Here is a 24,488-nt window from a genome sequence, read left to right on the forward strand (position 1 = left end):
CCCATACTCTTTAGAGGAGGTCCGTACAGTCACAAGGGACTGCCACATCTGCGCGGAATGCAAGCCGCATTTTTTCAGGCCAGATGGAGCGCACCTGATTAAGGCTTCCCACCCCTTTGAACGCCTCAGTCTCGATTTCAAAGGGCCCCTCCCCTCCATCGACCGCAACGCATATTTTCTTAATGTAGTGGACGAATACTCCCGCTTCCCTTTTGCCATTCCCTGCTCTGACATGACCGCGGCCACAGTCATTAAAGCCCTGAACAGCATCTTCACACTGTTCGGTTACCCCGCATACGTCCACAGCGACAGGGGGTCCTCTTTCATGAGTGACGAGCTGCGCCAGTTCCTGCTCAGCAAGGGCATAGCCTCAAGCAGGACGACCAGCTACAACACCCGGGGGAACGGGCAAGTAGAAAGGGAGAACGGCACGGTCTGGAAGGCCGTCCTACTGGCCCTACGGTCCAGGGATCTCCCAGTTTCACGGTGGCAGGAGGTCCTCCCGGACGCTCTCCATTCCATCCGGTCGTTATTATGTACGAGCACTAATCAAACGCCCCACGGGCGTCTCCTTGTCTTCCCTAGGAGGTCCTCCTCTGGAACGTCGCTGCCGACCTGGCTGGCGGCCCCAGGACCCATCCTGCTCCGAAAGCATGTGCGGGCACATAAGGCGGACCCATTGGTCGAAAGGGTTCACCTCCTCCACGCAAACCCCCAGTACGCCTACGTGGAGTACCCCGACGGCCGACAGGACACGGTCTCCCTGCGGGATCTGGCGCCCGCCGGCAACACGCACACCCCTCCGACACCATCAACCCAACCCCCCCCTTCCTGCCACCGCCGCACCCCGCGACCGCCCCCTTCCCAGGAGGGTCGGTCCCCCTCCCTTTTGCACCGACAGCTGAAACCGTACGGCTCCTGGAGCCGACAACACTGGTACAAGCACCACCACCACCGCCGGGGCCGAGGCGATCGACACGGACGACCAGACCGCCCGACCGACTCATGGCGTCGATGTAACACAAATATGGACTGTTCACAAGAACATTTTGCTTTTCTTCCTATACCCTCTGTAAATAGTTGCAACAGGACGAAATTGTCCAATACTGTATTGCCATGTGAATGCTTTATCCTCCCAGGACCAGCCCTGTAAACCCTTACCACCATACGAAGCATCACCCCGCCGGGTTCATTTTTGACAAGGGGTGAATGTGGTAGTATGTATTGGGGGTCATGTGGGACTGGAAGCCCTAATGTCATTGGCTGATAGATCCCGGGTCCTGGTTGGCCGTTGACCTCAAGCTCCGCCCTGAAGGCGGAGTATAAGAAGCCGGAGTCTTCCCCCACAGGCCAGTTTACTATCGAGCTGCGGGGGAACAGACACGCTTAATAAAGCCTCATCGACTTCACTCTATTCGTCTCATGGAGTCTTTGTGCGTTACACCCAGTTAACCCCCCCCACCCCCCCCCCCGCTAGATCCCTCACTAGCGTAATTGCACCCCCCATGTTGCTCCCAGAAGTCAGCAAACTCTGGCCGACCTCGGCTTCCCCCGTGACCTCGGCTCCCACTGTGCAAGGCCCCCTCCTTCCTGCTTCCCTGTTTCCGCCATGATTACCATAGCGCGGGAACAAAGCCCGCGCTTCCCATTTGGCCCCGCCCCCAATGGCCGGCGCCCCCAGCTCCTCATCCTCCCTCCCCCCCTCCCGCACAACATGGGGAAGAGAGAAAAGTTACAGGGTCGCAGGATTAACAACTTGGGAAATCATCTCTTCCCCCTTTTCCCCCCCTCTTCACCCCACATATTCGCCCCACCACTTTGTCCCAAACGTTCTTTTTCTAGCCCGCTTATTCCAGTTTCTCCTCGACAATAAATGTCCACGCCTCTTCTGCCGTTTCAAAGTAGTGGTGTTTCCCTTGATGTGTGACCCACAGTCTTGCCGGCTGCAGCATTCCAAATTTAACCTTCCTTTTGTGCAGCACCGCCTTGGCCCGATTAAAGCTTGCCTTCCTTCTCGCCACCTCCGCACTCCAATCTTGATATACGCGGATCACCGCGTTCTCCCACCTACTGCTCCGAGTTTTCTTTGCCCATCTGAGGACCATCTCTCTGTCCTTATATCGGAGAAATCTCACCACTATGGCTCGAGGAATTTCCCCAGCCCTCGGTCTTCGTGCCATAACTCGATAGGCTCCCTCCACCTCCAACGGGCCCGTCGGGGCCTCCGATCCCATTAACGAGTGCAGCATCGTGCTCACATATGCCCCGACGTCCGCCCCTTCTGCACCGTCGGGAAGACCAAGAATCCTTAAATTCTTCCTCCTCGCATTATTCTCCAGCACCTCCAGCCTTTCCACACACCTTTTGTGTTGTACCTCGTGCATCTCTGTCTTCACCACCAGGCCCTGTATGTCGGCCTCATTCTCAGCAGCCTTTGCCTTCACGACCCGAAGCTCCTGCTCCTGGGTATTTTGCTCCTCCTTTAGCCCTTCAATCGCCTGTAATATCGGAGCCAACAGCTCCTTCTTCATCTCCTTTTTAAGTTCTTCCACGCAACGCCGCAGGGACTCTTGTTGGTCAGGGCCCCATATTAAACTGCCTCCTTCCGACGCCATGTTGCTTTGTGCCTGCCTTCCTGGCCGCTGCTCTAGAGGATCCACCGCAATCCGGCCACTTTCCTCTCCTTTTTCCATCCGTGTCCAGGGGGGATTCCCTTCTGGTTTACCGCACAGTGTTTTTAGCCATTAAAATTGCTGTTGGGGCTCCAATTAAGAGCCCAAAAGTCCTTTCCACCGGGAGCTGCCGAAACGTGCGACTTAGCTGGTCATCGCCGCACCCGGAAGTCTGTAGATTCATTTATTAGAGTACTCTGGAGGTTGGAAATGCATTTCTCACAGCTTTCCCTGTAGAGGCAGCTTATTCCTCATCAAACTTTGCTTTCAGTTCATGGTTTGACCTGAGGCCTCAGTAGTTCCAGGGAAACAGCACCCAGAGGCTTTCTGGAGAGAGAGTCAGTCTTCAGAGTGGCATTCTGGAGAGAGTTAGCTGGATCTTTCTGGAGAGAGTTAGCTGGATATTTCTGGAGACAGTTAGCAGGATATTTCTGGAGAGAGTTAGCTGGATATTTCTGGAGACAGTTAGCTGGATATTTCTGGAGAGAGTTAGCTGGATCTTTCTGGAGAGAGTTAGCTGGATATTTCTGGAGACAGTTAGCAGGATATTTCTGGAGAGAGTTAGCTGGATATTTCTAGAGAGAGTTAGTTGGATATTTCTGGAGACAGTTAGCAGGATATTTCTGGAGACAGTTAGCTGGATATTTCTAGAGAGAGTTAGCTGGATATTTCTGGAGACAGTTAGCTGGATATTTCTGGAGTCAGTTAGCTGGATATTTCTGGAGACAGTTAGCAGGATATTTCTGGAGAGAGTTAGCTGGATATTTCTAGGGAGAGATAGCTGGATATTTCTGGAGACAGTTAGCAGGATATTTCTGGAGACAGTTAGCAGGATATTTCTGGAGAGAGTTAGCTGGATATTTCTGGAGCGAGTTAGCTGGATATTTTTGGAGATAGTTAGCTCGATGTTTCTGGAGACAGTTAGCAGGATATTTCTGGAGAGAGTTAGCTGGATATTTCTGGGGAGAGTTAGCTGGATATTTCAGGAGAGAGTTAGCTGGATATTTCTGGAGAGAGTTAGTTGGATATTTCTGGAGAGAGTTAGCTGGATATTTCTGGAGACAGTTAGCTGGATATTTCTGGAGACAGTTAGCTGGATATTTCTGGAGACAGTTAGCTGGATATTTCTGGAGAGAGTTAGCTGGATATTTCTGGAGACAGTTAGCTGGATATTTCTGGAGAGAGTTAGCTGGATATTTCTAGAGAGAGTTAGCTGGATATTTCTGGAGACAGTTAGCTGGATATTTCTGGAGACAGTTAGCTGGATATTTCTGGAGACAGTTAGCTGGGTATTTCTGGAGACAGTTAGCTGGATATTTCTGGAGACAGTTAGCAGGATATTTCTGGAGACAGTTAGCTGGATATTTCTGGAGAGAGTTAGCTGGATATTTCTGGAGAGAGTTAGCTGGATATTTCTGGAGAGAGTTAGCTGGATATTTCTGGAGAGAGTTAGCTGGATATTTCTGGAGAGGGTCAGCTGGATATTTCTGGAGACAGTTAGCTGGATATTTCTGGAGACAGTTAGCTGGATATTTCTGGAGACAGTTAGCTGGATATTTCTGGAGACAGTTAGCTGGATATTTCTAGAGAGAGTTAGCTCGATATTTCTGGAGACAGTTAGCAGGACATTTCTGGAGACAGTTAGCTGGATATTTCTGGAGACAGTTAGCTGGATATTTTTGGAGATAGTTAGCTGGATATATCTGGAGACAGTTAGCAGGATATTTCTGGAGACAGTTAGCTGGATATTTCTGGGGAGAGTTAGCTGGATATTTCTGGACACAGTTAGCTGGATATTTCTGGAGATAGTTAGCTGGATCTTTCTGGAGAGAATTGGCAGGATATTTCTGGAGAGAGTAAGCTGGATATTTCTGGAGACAGTTAGCTGGATATTTCTGGAGACAGTTAGCTGGATATTTCTGGAGACAGTTAGCTGGGTATTTCTGGAGACAGTTAGCTGGATATTTCTGGAGAGAGTTAGCTGGATATTTCTAGAGAGAGTTAGCTGGATCTTTCTGGAGAGAGTTAGCAAGATATTTCTGGAGAGAGTTAGCTGGATATTTCTGGAGAGAGTTAGCTGGATATTTCTGGAGCGAGTTAGCTGGATATTTCTGGAGAGAGTTAGCTGGATATTTCTGGAGAGAGTTAGCTGGATATTTCTGGAGAGGGTTAGCTGGATATTTCTGGAGACAGTTAGCTGGATATTTCTGGAGAGAGTTAGCTGGATATTTCTGGAGACAGTTAGCAGGATATTTCTGGAGACAGTTAGCTGGATATTTCTGGAGACAGTTAGCTGGATATATCTGGAGACAGTTAGCTGGATATTTCTAGAGAGAGTTAGCTGGATATTTCTGGAGACAGTTAGCTGGATATTTCTGGAGACAGTTAGCTGGATATTTCTGGAGACAGTTAGCTGGATATTTCTAGAGAGAGTTAGCTCGATATTTCTGGAGACAGTTAGCAGGATATTCCTGGAGACAGTTAGCTGGATATTTCTAGAGAGAGTTAGCTGGATATTTCTGGAGACAGTTAGCTGGATATTTCTGGAGACAGTTAGCTGGATATTTCTGGAGACAGTTAGCTGGATATTTCTAGAGAGAGTTAGCTCGATATTTCTGGAGACAGTTAGCAGGATATTTCTGGAGACAGTTAGCTGGATATTTCTGGAGCGAGTTAGCTGGATATTTTTGGAGATAGTTAGCTGGATATATCTGGAGACAGTTAGCAGGATATTTCTGGAGACAGTTAGCTGGATATTTCTGGAGCGGGTTAGCTGGATATTTTTGGAGATAGTTAGCTGGATATATCTGGAGACAGTTAGCAGGATATTTCTGGAGACAGTTAGCTGGATATTTCTGGAGACAGTTCGCTGGATATTTCTGAGGAGAGTTAGCTGGATATTTCTGGAGACAGTTAGCAGGATATTTCTGGAGACAGTTAGCTGGATATTTCTAGAGAGAGTTAGCTGGATATTTCTGGAGACAGTTAGCTGGATATTTCTGGAGACAGTTAGCTGGATATTTCTGGAGACAGTTAGCTGGATATTTCTGGAGCGAGTTAGCTGGATATTTTTGGAGATAGTTAGCTGGATATATCTGGAGACAGTTAGCTGGATATTTCTGGAGAGAGTTAGCTGGATATTTCTGGAGAGAGTTAGCTGGATATTTCTGGAGAGGGTTAGCTGGATATTTCTGGAGACAGTTAGCTGGATATTTCTGGAGAGAGTTGGCTGGATATTTCTGGAGACAGTTAGCAGGATTTTTCTGGAGACAGTTAGCTGGATATATCTGGAGACAGTTAGCTGGATATTTCTAGAGAGAGTTAGCTGGATATTTCTGGAGACAGTTAGCTGGATATTTCTGGAGACAGTTAGCTGGATATTTCTGGAGACAGTTAGCTGGATATTTCTAGAGAGAGTTAGCTCGATATTTCTGGAGACAGTTAGCAGGATATTTCTGGAGACAGTTAGCTGGATATTTCTGGAGCGAGTTAGCTGGATATTTTTGGAGATAGTTAGCTGGATATATCTGGAGACAGTTAGCAGGATATTTCTGGAGACAGTTAGCTGGATATTTCTGGGGAGAGTTAGCTGGATATTTCTGGACACAGTTAGCTGGATATTTCTGGAGATAGTTAGCTGGATCTTTCTGGAGAGAGTTAGCAGGATATTTCTGGAGAGAGTAAGCTGGATATTTCTGGAGACAGTTAGCTGGATATTTCTGGAGACAGTTAGCTGGATATTTCTGGAGACAGTTCGCTGGATATTTCTGGGGAGAGTTAGCTGGATATTTCGGGGAGGGTTAGCTGGATATTTCTGGAGAGAGTTAGCTGGATATTTCTGGGGTGAGTTAGCTGGATATTTCTGGGGTGAGTTAGCTGGATATTTCTGGGGAGAGTTAGCAGGATATTTCTGGGGAGAGTTAGCTGGATATTTCTGGGGAGAGTTAGCTGGATATTTCTGGGGAGAGTTAGCAGGATATTTCTGGAGACAGTTAGCTGGATATTTCTGGAGATAGTTAGCTGGATATATCTGGAGACAGTTAGCAGGATATTTCTGGAGACAGTTAGCTGGATATTTCTGGAGACAGTTAGCTGGATATTTCTGGAGACAGTTAGCTGGATATTTCTAGAGAGAGTTAGCTCGATATTTCTGGAGACAGTTAGCAGGATATTTCTGGAGACAGTTAGCTGGATATTTCTGGAGCGAGTTAGCTGGATATTTTTGGAGATAGTTAGCTGGATATATCTGGAGACAGTTAGCAGGATATTTCTGGAGACAGTTAGCTGGATATTTCTGGAGCGAGTTAGCTGGATATTTTTGGAGATAGTTAGCTGGATATATCTGGAGACAGTTAGCAGGATATTTCTGGAGACAGTTAGCTGGATATTTCTGGAGACAGTTCGCTGGATATTTCTGAGGAGAGTTAGCTGGATATTTCTGGAGACAGTTAGCAGGATATTTCTGGAGACAGTTAGCTGGATATTTCTAGAGAGAGTTAGCTGGATATTTCTGGAGACAGTTAGCTGGATATTTCTGGAGACAGTTAGCTGGATATTTCTGGAGACAGTTAGCTGGATATTTCTGGAGCGAGTTAGCTGGATATTTTTGGAGATAGTTAGCTGGATATATCTGGAGACAGTTAGCTGGATATTTCTGGAGAGAGTTAGCTGGATATTTCTGGAGAGAGTTAGCTGGATATTTCTGGAGAGGGTTAGCTGGATATTTCTGGAGACAGTTAGCTGGATATTTCTGGAGAGAGTTGGCTGGATATTTCTGGAGACAGTTAGCAGGATTTTTCTGGAGACAGTTAGCTGGATATATCTGGAGACAGTTAGCTGGATATTTCTAGAGAGAGTTAGCTGGATATTTCTGGAGACAGTTAGCTGGATATTTCTGGAGACAGTTAGCTGGATATTTCTGGAGACAGTTAGCTGGATATTTCTAGAGAGAGTTAGCTCGATATTTCTGGAGACAGTTAGCAGGATATTTCTGGAGACAGTTAGCTGGATATTTCTGGAGCGAGTTAGCTGGATATTTTTGGAGATAGTTAGCTGGATATATCTGGAGACAGTTAGCAGGATATTTCTGGAGACAGTTAGCTGGATATTTCTGGGGAGAGTTAGCTGGATATTTCTGGACACAGTTAGCTGGATATTTCTGGAGATAGTTAGCTGGATCTTTCTGGAGAGAGTTAGCAGGATATTTCTGGAGAGAGTAAGCTGGATATTTCTGGAGACAGTTAGCTTGATATTTCTGGAGACAGTTAGCTGGATATTTCTGGAGACAGTTCGCTGGATATTTCTGGGGAGAGTTAGCTGGATATTTCGGGGAGGGTTAGCTGGATATTTCTGGGGTGAGTTAGCTGGATATTTCTGGGGTGAGTTAGCTGGATATTTCTGGGGAGAGTTAGCAGGATATTTCTGGGGAGAGTTAGCTGGATATTTCTGGGGAGAGTTAGCTGGATATTTCTGGGGAGAGTTAGCAGGATATTTCTGGAGACAGTTAGCTGGATATTTCTGGAGATAGTTAGCTGGATATTTCTGGAGAGAGTTTGCTGGATATTTCGGGAGAGAGTTAGCAGGATATTTCTGGAGACAGTTAGATGGATATTTCTGGAGACAGTTAGCTGGATATTTCTGGAGAGATTTGGCGGGATATTTCTGGAGACAAAGAACAACAAAGAACAAAGAAATGTACAGCACAGGAACACGCCCTTCGGCCCTCCAAGCCCATGCCGACCATGCTGCCCGACTAAACTACAATCTTCCACACTTCCTGGGTCCGTATCCCTCTATTCCCATCCTATTCATGTATTTGTCAAGATGCCCCTTAAATGTCACTATCGTCCCTGCTTCCACCATCTCCTCCGGTAGCGAGTTCCAGGCACCCACTACCCTCTGCGTAAAAAACGTGCCTCGTACATCTACTCTGAATCTTGCCCCTCTCACCTTAAAGCTATGCCTCCTAGTAATTGAATCCGCTACCCCGGGGAAAAGCCTCTGACTATCCACTCTGTCTATGCCCCTCATAATTTTGTAGACCTCTATCAGGTCGCCCCTCAACCTCCTTCGTTCCAGTGAGAACAAACCGAGTTTATTCAACCGCTCCTCATAGCTAATGCCCTCCATACCAGGCAACATTCTGGTAAATCTCTTCTGCACCCTCTCTAAAGCCTCCACATCCTTCTGGTAGTGTGGCGACCAGAATTGAACACTATACTCCAAGTGTGGCCTAACTAAGGTTCTATACAGCTGCAACATGACTTGCCAATTCTTATACTCAATGCCCCAGCCAATGAAGGCAAGCATGCCGTATGCCTTCTTGACTACCTTCTCCACCTGTGTTGCCCCTTTCAGTGACCTGTGGACCTGTACTGGTAGATCTCTTTGACTTTCAATACTCTTGAGGGTCCTACCATTCACTGTATATTCTCTACCTGCATTACACCTTCCAAAATGCATTACCTCACATTTGTCCGGATCAAACTCCACAGTTAGATGGATATTTCTGGAGACATTTCGCTGGATATTTCTGGAGAGAATTAGCTGGATATTTCTGGAGACAGTTAGCTGGATATTTCTGGAGAGAGTTAGCTGGATCTCACTGGAGAGAATTAGATGGATATTTCTGGAGAGAGTTAGCTGCATATTCTGGAGATAGTTAGCAGGATATTTCTGGAGAGAGTTAGCTGGATAATTCTGGAGAGAGATAGCTGGATATTTCTGGAGACAGTTAGCTGGATATTTCTGGAGAGAGTTAGCTGGATAGTGCTGGAGAGAGTTAGCTGGATCTTTCTGGGGAGAGTTTAGCTGGATATTTCTGGAGACAGTTCGCTGGATATTTCTGGAGAGAGTTAGCTGGATATTGCTGGAGAGAGTTAGCTGGATAATTCTGGAGACAGTTAGCTGGATATTTCTGGAGAGAGTTAGCTGGATATTTCTGGAGACAGGATATTTCTGGAGACAGTTCGCTGGATATTTCTGGAGACAGTTAGCTGGATATTTCTGGAGAGATTTTGCTGGATATTTCTGGAGACAGTTAGCTGGATCTTTCTGGGGAGAGTTAGCTGGATCTTTCTGGAGAGAGTTAGCTCGATATTTCTGGAGACAGTTAGCTGGATATTTCTGGAGAGAGTTTGCTGGATATTTCTGGAGACAGTTAGCTGGATCTTTCTGGGGAGAGTTAGCTGGATCTTTCTGGGGAGAGTTAGCTGGATCTTTCTGGGGAGAGTTAGCTGGATCTTTCTGGAGAGAGTTAGCTGGATATTTCTGGAGATAGTTAGCTGGATCTTTCTGGAGAGAGTTAGCTGGATCTTTCTGGAGACAGTTAGCTGGATATTTCTGGAGACAGTTAGCTGGATATTTCTGGAGAGTTAGCTGGATCTTTCACTGCGCTGCCGGAATCAAAACCGTAACCAAACTAATACCTCGGGACCCTTGTTATGGGCGAGGCGTTTTCAGAACCCCAAAATGTATCATGGAGTTCAACCAATCTCCCCTTAAATGCTATTTGTTGCTTTTCCAAGCACACGGCTTGTTCGCCAGGTGTGATGCAGCAATTATGGACAAATGGTTTTTAAACACAAAACAATGTTTATTCCATGAATTCAACTTTTAAATCAACATTGGATCTCTTAACACCCACTTACTTCAAAGATAACCCTGAAAATATTACAACACTAAATAATCCTTCAGTTATTCCTTTCACCATCCAAGAGAGACTTAACCCCTTTAAACAGAAGCACATCAGGTTAAAGGCTTTACTATTTTGTGTTTAAATCACCCAAATGATCCTGAGATAGTGTTTCATGGCAGAGATCACAGCAGATCCAGCTCACTGCAAACACAGCCCCACACTCAAGCTCCTTTTCAAACTGCAAAACTGAAATGACAAAATGGCTGATCTGAGGTCAGCTCCACCCACTCTCTGACATCACTGTTTTCTTCAAGGTACATTGCTTAAACATCCATTTCTTAAAGGTACTCTCACATGACAGCTCCCCCCAAGAAAAATAAATAAACCATCAACTTCAAGATGGTTTCATTTTTCACCTTTGCACCATCAATTAAGAAATGCACACAGTAAAAACACTTTAACGGCCAAAAAACAACAACACGTAAACAGGTATAATAATAAAGTCCATTTTTCCCGCTCTTTTTCCTCCAACCGAAAACCTTCTCGATTGACAGTCTCTTTGAACAAAAAAGTCTCTGTGCAATCCATCCATTCCTCTACTCCTTGGCATTTCTCTTTAGATTCAGATACTTTAGTTCAATCTGACCACAGAGCCCCTTGCAATTCTCCAATACAGGAGCATTGGTTATCACAGCTTTCAGGCAGTCAAATGCCTGTTGAATGTTCGCTGTCCTTGGAAATTTTTGATGTTTCTTCAGCAAGTCACGCCACAAAACCTTTGCACAAATGTTTGATCAAATCCACTCATGCTAAAAAATCGCATTATTTCCCTTCATCTTGAGGGTATCGGAAACTCCGCAAAGGAAAGTGATTCGGGCTTCTCCAAATTCACTTTTCGCTAGGTCCATCACCAAACCCGCCTCCTGAAGTTGATCGAAGAACTCCATACTATGTTTTAAATGTTCTTTCATGTCTGGAAGTTGTAAATAAAAGCAGATTGCCCCAGTTTCTCAAAGCAATCCTTCAAACGCAGGATAGGATAAGAGTCCATTCTTGTAACTGAATTCACCTTTCGATATTCCACACACAACTGTTGGGTACCGTCTGGTTTAGGTACCATTACTATGGGTGAGCTCCATTGGCTGCAACCCACGTCAATTATGCCAATTGTAAGCATATACTCAATCTCTTTGTTAACCTGTGCCAATTTTAAAGGGTTAAGTCTATATGGATGTTGTTTGATCGGAACAGCATTTCCCACATCTACATCATGTATAGCCATTTTAGTACTTCCCAATTTATCTCTACAAACTTGCACATGTGATATCAATAACTCTTTCAGGTCAGTTTGTTTTTCCTCTGGAAGGTAACTTAACAATTCATCCCAATTTTTAAGAACATCCTCATTTTCCAATTTAATTTGAGGATGTCAAATTCACAGTCATCTGGATTTGGTTCGTCACTTTGAGTTAGAATCATTAAAACCTCCTTTTTCTCTCCTTCCCTTTCAAAGTACATTTTTAGCATATTCACATGACACACTCGGTGATTCTTCCTTCTATAGGGGGCGTCATTCTCCGCCGGCGGGAGTCTCCGTTTTGCCGGCGCCCGGGGGTTTCCCGACGGCGCGGGGCTGCCCCACAATGGGAAACCCCATTGACCGGCCGGTGTTACGGAGACTCCCGCCGGCCGGTCGGGGCAGAATGTGGCGGGGCGGGTAGGAGAATTTCGCCCCAGGTGCTTTTACCACATAATTCACCTCACTTAATTTCCTTTCAATCAGATACGGTCCACAAAACTTAGCTTTTAAAGGCTCACCTACTACTGGTAACAACACTAAAACTTTATCCCCATTGGCAAAACTATGAACTTTGGATTTCTTGTCTGCTACCCGTTCCATCACATTTCGTACAACTTTCAAATGTTGTCTAGCCAATTCACCGGCTCTATTTAATCGCTCCCTAAAATTTGACACGTAATCCAATAGTGTAATATCCTATTTCTCCCCCACCAATTTTTCCTTAATCAATTTAAGTGGTCCTCTTACCTCATGACCAAACATTAGTTCAAAAGGACTAAATTTGGTTGACTCATTAGGTGCATCCCTAATTGCAAACAGTACGAATGGAATTCCTTTATCCCAATCCTCTGGATAATCTTGACAATAAGCCCTCAACATTGTCTTTAATGTCTGATGCCACCTTTCTAACGCTCCCTGCGATTCTGGATGGTATGCAGTTGATTTAAATTGTTTTATTCCTAACTTCTTTGAATAACTTTGAAGTAAAATTTGATCCTTGATCCGATTGAATTTCTGTGGAAAGTCCATATCTAGTAAAGAATTTAAGTAACTCCTCCATAATCCTTTTAGCTGTAATATTACGTACTGGTGTGGCCTCTGGAAACCCAGTAGTGTAGCCGCCTGGGTTGGCCACTTCCCGACTTAAAATGGAGAACCACAAAGGCTGAAGGGAAATTCAGCCAACACAGGCAAAGACTAGCAAGTGTAGAAATCATATATATTGAAACCTGCAAAACAACCAGACTGCACTGAAACCAGCAGCCACCTGCATAGTAATGCAGCAGCCATCTGCATAGTAATGAGCGATTCCAAGGGACAATGGCAACACTTAAGGTGAATAAAGCCAAGTCAGACTCCTCGGCGCCAGCAGGAGCCAAGACAAAGGAAGGCCAACGGACATTTAGGGACCGCCCAATGATCAGGGAACAACTCCAGTATTGGAGAAATCGATCCAAGTGATCGGAACGTAGTCCAATCACTTGGAACCAGGTACGGGGTCCACCCCGAAGGGCGGGAAGCCGCTGGGGACTATAAAGTAAAGACCCCAACTTCAAATCATCCTTCTTTGGCTGGGTCACTCAGCAACTTGAATCAACCCGTGAGAGTGACCTGTCTCAGCTGCCGCCAACCAAGTAAGTCTAAAGTCAACGCTCGCTACGCGATAGGTGCTCCTAGCTACCAGTCCATACCAGCTTTTGAATCCTGCAGACTCAGGACCTGAACGAAAGGCCATTTGTTCCCCTGACCTGATGGGCCAGTCTGAAGCTAAGTATAGGCCTTTTAGTGATAGGAATAGCCTAGGAAGTAGAGTTTATGCATGAGTAGTGATTTACTGTGTATAATAAATGTGTTTTGATTTGAATCTTACTAATTGGTGTGTTGAGTTATTGATCATTACTTGAACTTGAACCTCGTGGCGGTATCATAAAGATACCTGGCGACTCTAGAGCAAAGGTTAAACAAACAGAGCAAATTACGAATTAAGAGCCAACCAAAAGGTAGCAACATATTACTGGCGACATCCTGACGGGACCCGATCTAGAAGTGGCTTAACCACTCCGGGAGAACCCAAAATTTGAATTAGAAATCCAACTGGGAACAGAAAAACCACAAGTGTTCAAGCAGTTCTGATCAATCCTCATAATTCGGAAGTGTGTTAATGCATGCGTAACTAACAGGGCTATAAGGTAAACTGATAGATTTTTGTTGCGAAAACTGTCGGGAGTTTGTATTCCGGAAAATAGCGAAAGCCGTACCCGTAATTACAGCACCGCCTTAGTACCCCTCGTTCCAAATTTTAAGATAGTATTTAGAGAGGAAAGATGGCAATGCAGGCAATGCAACGCCTCATGAACCCCGAAGAATTCGTGGTTGCAGCGACCAGCAGCAGTAGGGTAGGACAGTGTCCCGTTTGGGAAGAGGAAATCAGAAAGTACCTCAAAGGGAAAGGATGGCCCCTTTGGAGTGAATTCTGTGACAATGAGGAAACAGGTCCCGGGAGTATAGGACATACTTGGTGGGAGAACCTGAGCGAGATTCACAAGAAAAGCTTGGGAAAAGCTCGCAAGCCGATGGCAACCGTGTCCTGTTTGGCACAATTGCGAGGCACAGAGGAGGTCGTTCGGACGCTCCGTAAAGAAATAGAGGAGACACATCGAATGAGTAAGGTCAATGTGGGCGAGATAGAGAAAGAGAACCTAGAATTAAGAAGGAAGTTAGCAGCAAAGGACGGAGAGGTGGATGATGCCAAGTGGGCACACCAGTATTGTCTGGCGCACCTAAGCAGCTTCCAGACACAGTACGAAAAGGCCTATCAGGACACACAACGTGCAGTCCTGGTAAGAGAGGAAACAGAGAAACAGGTAGAGGCATTGCAAAGGCAGTGTAGCGACCTGAAAGCAGCATTAAGAGCACTCCATGCTACCACCACGGAGCACAGACAGAGCTCACTAGATCACGCAAAGTGCCGGAAGCAGATTGCAGAACTGCAATCTTTACTTTCAGTTCAGAATGGATTCCAGAGCACCTTTGGATCCCAGTTAGATGCAGAAGACGGCCTGGATTGGGAAGAATTAAATGAGACCGCGCATAGATATGTTCAGGGAACATGTGCGCAAGGAAAGCCCCAGAAAAGAAAAGCGCCCCAACCCCCCACAGAGCAGATAGTTCAGGCACCAATGAATCCAGTAACCACCCACCGCAAAGTCACATCGGACGGAGATACAGAATTTCTTTATACCACCCCCTTATCCGTGACCCAATTATGGGACACGTGCGAGAAAATCACACCGTTCCTCCCCACCTCAGACCCCACCACTTCTTTGCTAGAGTAAAGCAGCAGGCAACCATGTACGGCCTGAACGAGCGTGAGCACGTGAAGCTCACAGTTTTGAGCTTAGACCCTTCGGTCGTAGCAGCCCTTCCCGACCCACAGAATGCAGGAGGAGGCACCCTTGCAGAAATACCCACAGTGATCCTAGACGCGATCGGCTACAACAGAGGTGACGCAGTAGAAGGCCTGAATAAGTGCAGGCAGAAAAAGACGGAACACCCCACAGCGTTTGCTGGACGCCTGTGGATTCACTTCACAGCAATTTTTGGAAATTTAGAACGCGCCCATTTGTTCCAAGATGGTATGGACAAATGGACCCGCACCCTCATCTCCCATGCCACAGAGGCAGGACAAAAACCCTGTACGAATTATGACCCCTCAGAGGAAGCCCACAATGAGCAATGGGTTTTAAAAAGATTGTCCCGCGCCTGGGAGCAGTCTGTACAAAACAAACCCGCAGTTAGGAAACCCGAGGAACAGCAGGCAGAAGCAGACATCCAAGCGGTGAAAACGCACCAGAACCCCGCATGGGTGAACGAAGGCAGGAACAGCCCCCCACAAAAGCCACAGGAGTGTTACAACTGTGGACAGTTAGGACACTTTGCACGAGAATGCAATGCCCCATGAAAGCCACAGAGAGCCCAGCAGGCAGGCACTCTGAATAAGAATAGGACAGAGCCTATACATAGTGTGAGCACCCGTTCAGACCAGACTGACCTGAACGGAATGGACTGACGGTGTTTGGGCTCCCCCAGTTGGGTCTGCGACACCCTTTGGGATAGGTCCGGACAACCAGTAGTTGCAGCAAAGATACGGGGACAGCCCATTGAATTTCTCTGGGACACAGAGACACAATCAATTCCTCCACCGTATTCCAGAAAGACACGTGGCCCACTACAGCCACCATCACCCTCAGCGGCTTTACAGGCCACTCACAGCAGGGACACATCACAGCCCCTGTACCCATTCAAATCGGCAACATCACCAGCAAGCACCCCATCGTCTTCGTCGACCTGCCCCACACAGCAGAACACATTTTGGGCATCGATTTTATAAATTCCCACAACCTGTCCTTTGATCCAGTCAACCAATGTGTTTGGAGAATGGCAAAATCCGCAAGAGCCCCCACAAGGCTCACAATAGGAGAATATGCAAACAAGATTAGCGCAGTCGGCGAATTCTGGTTTGACCCGACCACAATTAGCACAGACAAGCAGGTTAGGGCAGTTCTGCAGAAGAACAGGACGGCATTCGCGACCCACAAACACGACTGTGGACGGATGACTGGCTCCGTTCAAATCACAGGACCTGACCCTACACGCCAAAAGCAATACGGATTTCCCCAAGAGGCAGAGGGAGAAATCGCAAAAGTTATCGACAGCTTATTAGAGCAGGTCGTACTCAGATCAGTAGCCTCCACTAATAATGCCCCGATTTGGCCAGTGAGAAAGCCTGATGGATCATGGCGACTGACCATCGATTACCGGGAACTCAACAAAGTCACCCCCGCAGCAGCCCCCACGGTAGCCACAAGTCCCGAGACGATGCTCAAACAGGGACTCAACTCACAATACTTTACAGTTTTGGACATCAGTAATAGATTCTGGTCCATTCCATTGGCAAAGGCGTGCCAATACAAATTTGCCTTCACTTTTAAAAGTCAGCAGTACACGTGGACATGCCTTCCACAAGGCTTCCACAACTCCCCCTCCATTTTCCACCGACAGCTGGCAAATGGATTGTCAAAATTTTCTCGACCCGAATGTCTGGTCCAGTATGTGGACGACCTATTACTGCAGACAGACACCAAGGCAGAGCACATCGAGCTTCTGTCCGAACTCCTGGAACTCCTACAGAAAATTGGTTGCAAAGTAAACCCCAAAAAGGCCCAGATTTTGGAAAACAAAGTGATATATTTGGGTACGATTATCACGCACGGTAAACACGATATCGAGCACAAAAGGATTGACTCGATTGCTAAATTGCCCCTTCCCCAGAACGTTTCAGCCCTCCGGTCATTTTAGGATTGATGCTGTGGATGCTTTGAAAAGAGCCCTCATTGCAGCCCCGCACTATAAGTTCCAGACCCGCTTTCCCCCTACGCTATAGAGATGGCAAGCACAGACCGCACCCTTTCGGCCATGCTCCTCCAGGAACGGCACGAACAGTTAAGACCCGTGGCTTACGCATCCAGACTTTTAGATGCTGTGGAGCAGGGATTTTCAGCCTGTGAAAGGCACCTGCTCGCAGTTTTCTGGGCAGTTCAGTATGTTTCCTACATAATCGGACTAAACCCCATCACAATCCTCACAGAACAAACCCCCACCCAACTTTTACTTGACGGATGACTCAAGGGCAGTACAGTTAGTCAGATTAGAGCAGCTAGATGGACCCTTCTTTTGCAGGGACGGGACATCACTGTTAAAAGGACCAAGACCCACACTTTCTTAGCCGATAACCTTCAGTACCCAGGCACCCCCCATGAATGTGAAATCATCTCACCGCATCACAACACAGGCCCCTTTATTGCGAAAACACCCCCCAGAATGATAGGTAGTTCACCCCAGAGCTCCCAGCACACAGACACGTGCGAACCTTTAAGAATATATGTGGATGGTTCTTCCACTATATTAGACGGGAAGTGCATTACAGGATGCGGCATATATGTTGAGGACGCGCAGGGATACGCCCTAGAAGAGATCTCCTTAAAGCTACCAGGCCACTTAGGCGCGCAGGCGGCAGAACTAGCAGCCGTTGCGTACATTGTGGATCAACCAGATTCCTTCCCCAGCCCAGCAGACATATACACGGACAGCCTCTATGTCTGCAATAGCCTCAGAAAATTCCTACCCCGGTGGAAAGCAAGAGGATTTGTTTCTGCAGACGGAAAACCCCTCCCTTCAGCCCCATTGCTCTGCCACATTTTAGAAAAAACACATAACAGGACATTCGGAATTGTTAAAGTTCGCAGTCACCACCGTTCCTCCCCCCCTGGAAATGCAAAAGCCGACCCACTGGCCAAAGCAGGTTCCAGGCATGGATATTTTTGGACACCCCCCAAGAGCACACCAGTGAATGCAGTTCAGGTCTCGCAGACTAACATCGAGGATTTAGTGCAGGCCCAGAAACAGGATAGCAATCTCAGGGAGATTTTGAAAGGACAATTTCCAGCACCTTACGTTAGATTTTAAAATGCACTGACCACACATGACGGTGTGGTGTTAAAAGACACCCTTTATGTGGTTCCTGAACAGGACAGGAATCAACTTATTTGTTTATTCCATGACAGTCATGGACATCAGGGAATTGATCCCACTACAACCCACCTCAGGCAGCTCTGTTGATGGCCAAGTTTAAAAGAAGACGTAACGCACTACGTTGAGAATTGCCTTATCTGTGCCTAGAACAATCCGGACAGATACGCAAAGAAAGCTCAACTTAGCCACACCCTCCCCATTAACGGCCCCTGGACTAACCTCCAGATCGATTTTATAGGACCACTGCCCCCTTGCAGGAATGGTTACAAATACGTATTAGTCGTCATAGACACTTCTACGAAATGGGTAGATGCATTCCCATCCAGAACAAACACGGCAAAGACCACAGCCAAGATCTTAACCCACCACATCTTTACGAGATGGGGACTCCCCTGCAGCATTGAATCCGACCAAGGTTCCCATTTTACGGGACGTGTCATGAAGAACGTCCTCACGATATTTGGCATTACCCAAAAATTCCACATCGCATACCACCCCCAGTCAAGTGGTATCGTGGAGCGCATGAATCGGACCCTAAAATCAACCCTCAGAAAAATGGTCCAACAAAACGACACCACTTGGGATTCAGTCCTCCCTTTTGCGCTGATGTTTTTGAGTAGTACTGTCTCAACATCCACAGGATACACCCCACACACTCTCATGACCGGACGCCCCATGAAAGGCACAGAATTTTTATTAGGATTGGACTTGACCAGCCCCGAAGTGACGGCCCTCACACACGAGAACGCAATAAAACAACTAGTTGAAAATGTAAAAACGGCTCAGCTAGCAGCCGCAGTAAGATTAGGCACAAGGAAGAAACAGAGCAAGGCCTGTTTCGACAAGACAGTGCATGCGACTGAGTTTGAGGTAGGACAGCAGGTCATGCTCTCAATTTACAACCCCAGCACATTCCTGTCACCGAAGTATTCGGGTCCGTACTCCATTGCAGACAAAGTAAGCCCCTCCGTCTATAAACTTAAGTACCCCAACGGAAAGACTGCGTGGTTCCATATTAACCAGCTTAAGGCATATGGCCCACAGCCCAATCACGCACATCACGTCATGCTCGACGCAGCAGACCACACCCCGCCCAGAGCCAACGTATCCCAACCCTCCCCCAACACGCCCACCACACCAACAGACTCGCCCTCAACTCCACCCCCGACCTCTAGACTCCGCCCCGGTACACCCACAGACAGCAGCAGCAGCGACAGCAACTGTGACTCAGACAATAGCCACAGCATGCCTCCCTACTATCCCCATGCAACAGGACCCACACCCAGCGAATCTGACCACGATTCGAGTGATCCCTTCCTCATCACATTCCTCAATAAACCCCACCAAAGGCCACCACCCTACGATGACGATTCCGTTCCCACAGAACTAGACACCACCTTTTGCCACCGCGATAATTCATTCAGGCTCGTCCGGAACGACGTGATGGACCCCAAATCGCACCATGCAGCCCTATCAGCACTTATACATTCCAGAGTGTGGCATCCGGGAGAAGATGACGACTTTGAGTCTGACTCCCAAAGCGAGAGCCCCTTTGAGACCCTGTTTGCAACTGATAACTGAGGTGTCCAGATGATGTTTTAAAAAGGAACCGCTTGGGAGAAAACGGTGTCATTTCTGATGGAACCTGCAGCATGTTGTTTAATGTTGTTTGTTAGTGTTAAATGTTGTTTGTAAGATCGGAAATTTTTTCCACGGCCCCACGCCTTATTTTTCGGCCGAACCCTATGAGAACTTGCCAGCACACTCATCGGCCGAAACCGCTGAGAGCTTGCCAGCTCCCGTTCATAACTGCGCTTCTGGTTTGAAGGTAGAACCAATACGGCAACCCCCCCACGATGTCTACATTTCTTGCCCGTTCTTGCCGGTTGCTCAGGCAGTGGCGAACCGGCATTGGTCTCCGCCCTGCATGAGGACCCCCCACTCTGGTCAGCTACGCTTGGGTAGGGCACACACGGCATTGGTCGCCGTCATACCCGGGGATTCCATCCAAATCTTACCCATCGCGGCCCATACGCATTTCGGTATCATCATTTCGGCACTCTTGGTTCAAAAAGTTTTGTTTTGTTTTCGGGCAACCCTTAGGTTGCCAACCCTATGCTAGTTATATCCTCAAACATTTGGATGGTAAATCGCACAGCCTGCGAGACGGCTCGCACTGTTTCAGTATTTTTAAGTGTGTCTTGTCCTGAATATTCGGTTTAAAAAAATGTTTTTAAATGAGGGAGTCACACATGGTGAAAAATTGTAAAGGGAGAATTGGCACGAAAGGACAGACATACTAACAGACGAGATACTAACCAAGATAGTAACAGACACTATGCTTGATCCCACAGAACCCCAGACTCCAGGAAAAGAGACGAAACGGAAAGGAAGCGAAGAGAAGAGAAAGAAGAAGACAACAATGAAGACGGCATACGTGTTTTTCGTTATTGCAATTTGTACCCGGTTGCGCGCGAATGCGAACCCCCTGACCCCCAACCCCCCCCCGCTGTCAATGATTCACTTCCCCATAGCACACAGTACCCCGAGATAGTCTCCGATACACCATCATGGTGTGATAAGCTCATAACATGGTACTCCCTTTCCTACGTAGTCGAATCCGTATTAGTGTTGGCGATACTCTGCAGCATCGCGCAGACTATCCGCATGAGGAAATGGCGTAGGAGAGCCTACCGTGCTAGCACCCCGGTATACAGAATGAGATCCCCTATTTTCGGTTTTCACCAGGCCCCTGAACCCGTCGATCTATAATAAAGGACATTCGTTTGCGTTCTGTAAATAAAGGAATGGAAATATTGTACACCCCTGTGCTTGGCTGCCAAGCCAGGAAAAATGTAAATGCTGCTCTTATTTTGTCTTGTTTAGGAAGTTAATATGACTGAATGTTTGAGTGAGTGTAGTTTATTGAGGATAGTTAGAGGTACTGTTTTTTTTATTTTGTAATGCGTGTCCCTGTTTTGACAGAGCGCCATTTAGAAATTGTTAGTTAAAATTTTTCTTGCATAGTTATGGTCAGTGTACAGGCCATAGAAGAGTGCTTGCCGGGTCAGGGAATGAAGACAACGCAGTTATGTGATCCTTCGCACTTCGCGTTAGGGATCACAAGGAGGCATTGTAGCCACCTGGGTTGGCCACTTCCCGACTTAAAATGGAGAACCGCAAAGGCTGAAGGGAAATTCAGCCAACACAGGCAAAGACTAGCAAGTGCAGAAATCATGTATCTTGAAACCTGCAAAACAACCAGACAGCACTGAAACCAGCAGCCATCTGCATAGTAATTCAGCAGCCATCTGCATAGTAATGAGCGATTCCAAGGGACAATGGCAACTGTTAAGGTGAATAAAGCCAAGCCAGACTCCTCAGCGCCTGCAGGAGCCACGACAAAGGAAGGCCAATGGACATTTAGGGACTGCCCAACGATCAGAGAACAACTCCAGTATTGGAGAAATCGATCCAAGTGATCGGAACGCAGTCCAATCACTTGGAACCAGATACAGGGTCCGCACCAAAGGGCGGGAAGCCGCTGGGGACTATAAAGTAAAGCCCCTAAGTTCAAATCGTCCTTCTTTGGCAGGGTCACTCAGCAACTTGAATCAACCCATGAGAGTGACCTGTCTCAGCTGCCGCCAACCAAGTAAGTCTCAAGTCAATACTCGCTACGAGATAGGCGCTCCGAGCTCCCAGTCCATACCAGCTTTTGAACCCTGCAGACTCAGGACCTGAACGAAAGGCCATTTGTTCCCCTGACCTGGTGGGCCAGTCCAAAGCTAAGTATAGGCCTTTTAGTGATAGGAATAGCCTAGAAAGTAGAGTTTTTGTATGAGTAGTGATTTACTGTGTATAATAAATGTGTTTTGATTTGAATCTTACTAATTGGTGTGTTGAGTTATTGATCATTACTTGAACTTGAACCTCGTGGCGGTATCATAAAGATACCTGGCGACTCTAGAGCAAAGATTAAACAAACAGAGCAAATTACGAATTAGGAGCCAACCAAAAGTAAGCAACAGTAGATACATCCATTATAGTCAAAAGATACAGATTCCCAATCAATTAGGACCGTCGTAAAATGTGCCTCAAATGCTGGAATGGGTACTAAGGACTCTGGTTTTATCACTGCTTGAAGTTTCCCTATCACTTGACATGTGTGACATGATTGACAAAATTTAATTACATCTTTATGTAGTCCAGGCCAATAAAAAATTTCTGGATTTTAGTTTGAGTTTTCCTTATTCCCAAATGACCTCTCACTGGTACCTCATGTGCAACTCACAACACCTCCTTTCTTTACCCTAACTGCAATATTACTTGATGAACTTCTGCCCACTTTTCATCCGCCTGCATATGTACAGGTCTCCATTGTCTCATCAAGACATCACTTTTACGGTAATAACACTCTGGTATACTCTCAGATTCCTCTTCCGTATATGCTTTCTGATATATCCGTTTTATTTCTACATCTTTCTGTTGTAACTCCGCCAATTTTCCTGAGCTAAAAATATCCGCCTCATCCTCCACCTGTTCTTGTTCTTTTTCAACCATCTGATCAAAAATCGTTTCTGATAATTGCACTTCAACTTCATCTTCACTCTTTGATTTCCCCTCTTGTCTTAACCTGTGACTTTGCGACCTTGTTACTACACAATCCGGAAAAATCCCAGGATATTCGTCCTTCAACACTTCAGTTGTCTGATTTTCCACTGGCTTATCAACCACAGTAGGCATCACACCCACCTGCGATCCAGCTATATCATTACCCAAGATAAACTGTATTCCTGGACAAACTAGTTTCTCTATTACTCCTACTACCACTTCACCACTCTTCACTGGACTTTCCAATCTTACCTTATATAATGGAACGCTACTCCTGTCACCCTGAATTCCACATATCACCACCTTTTCTGGCAACATTCTTCCCAAACTACATAATTCCTCATCTCTTACCATTAAAGATTGACTAGCCCCTGTATCTCTTAAAATTGTGACTTCTTTACCTGCTCCTCCTGATACACATGAGTAAACTTTACCCACACAAGTAAATTCTCTAAAGACATCTGGCACCTTCTTAACAATTACTTCTTGAACAGGCTGTACAATCGTTTGCACCTCCTTCACTTCCCTTGGGCTTTCCTTTACCACACTAACAAATCCACTGTCTTATCCTGTTTTACCACATCAGCCTTCCCAGTGCTTTTCTTCAACCACCAACACTGTGACTTTACATGGCCTAGTTTATTACAGTGAAAACATTTGAAACTTTTCATCTCTTTTCCACTCTCCTGGATTTCTTTTTTAATCTGAGGTACACTCTCTTTATGGTCTCCCATCAGATCACCTTTACCTTTACCACTTGAGTATTTCTCATGTCCCCAGTTTCTATCCCTCACCGGCTGAAACTGATGTCGGAATCCAATCTTTGATTTATGAACTAATTCATAATCATCTGCCATTTCTGCTGCTAATCTCGTAGTTTTAACCCTCTGTTCTTCCACATGAGTTCTCACTACATCAAGAATTGAATTTTTAAACTCCTCCAAAAGTATAATTTCTCTGAGAGCTTCATACGTTTGGTCTATTTTCAAAGCCCTTATCCACCTATCAAAATTACTCTGTTTGAGCCTTTTAAACTCCATGTATGTTTGACCAAATTCTTTCCTTAAATTTCTAAACCTTTGTTTGTAAGCTTCAGGCACTAGCTCATATGCACTTAAGATGGATTTCTTCACCTCCTCATACGTTCCAGATACCTCCTCCAGTAGTGATGCAAACACTTCACTAGCTCTACCTACTAGCTTTGTTTGAATCAGTAACACCCACATGTCCTGTGGCCATTTCATTTGTTTAGCTACCCTCTCAAATGAAATGAAAAGGCTTCCACTTCCTTCTCATCAAACCTTGGCAATGCTTGGACATATTTAAATAGATTCCCACCAAGTCTTCGACTATGACGCTCTTTCTCACTATCCCCATCACTATCCTCCAACTGTACGTTTCCCTTTACGTCTGCCAATTTTAACTGGTTGTCATGTTTCATGGCCATTTTCTGAAGTTCAAACTCCATTTCTTTATCTTTTTCCCTGATCTGTATATCCCTTTCTTTTTCTTTTTGTTCTGCTGGGGCTATTCTTTCTTTTCTCCTTTCTTCTCTCTCCTTTTCTTTTTCCTCACTCTCTCTTTCTTTTTCCACTCTTTCTCTTCCATATTCAAGCCGCTTTAATTCTTTCTCATGTTCCATTTGTTCAATTTGCAACTGAATTTTTGCCCTTTC

The sequence above is a fragment of the Scyliorhinus torazame genome, chromosome 12, assembly GCF_047496885.1.
Source record: "Scyliorhinus torazame isolate Kashiwa2021f chromosome 12, sScyTor2.1, whole genome shotgun sequence".
In the NCBI taxonomy this organism is placed as follows: Eukaryota; Metazoa; Chordata; class Chondrichthyes; order Carcharhiniformes; family Scyliorhinidae; genus Scyliorhinus; species Scyliorhinus torazame.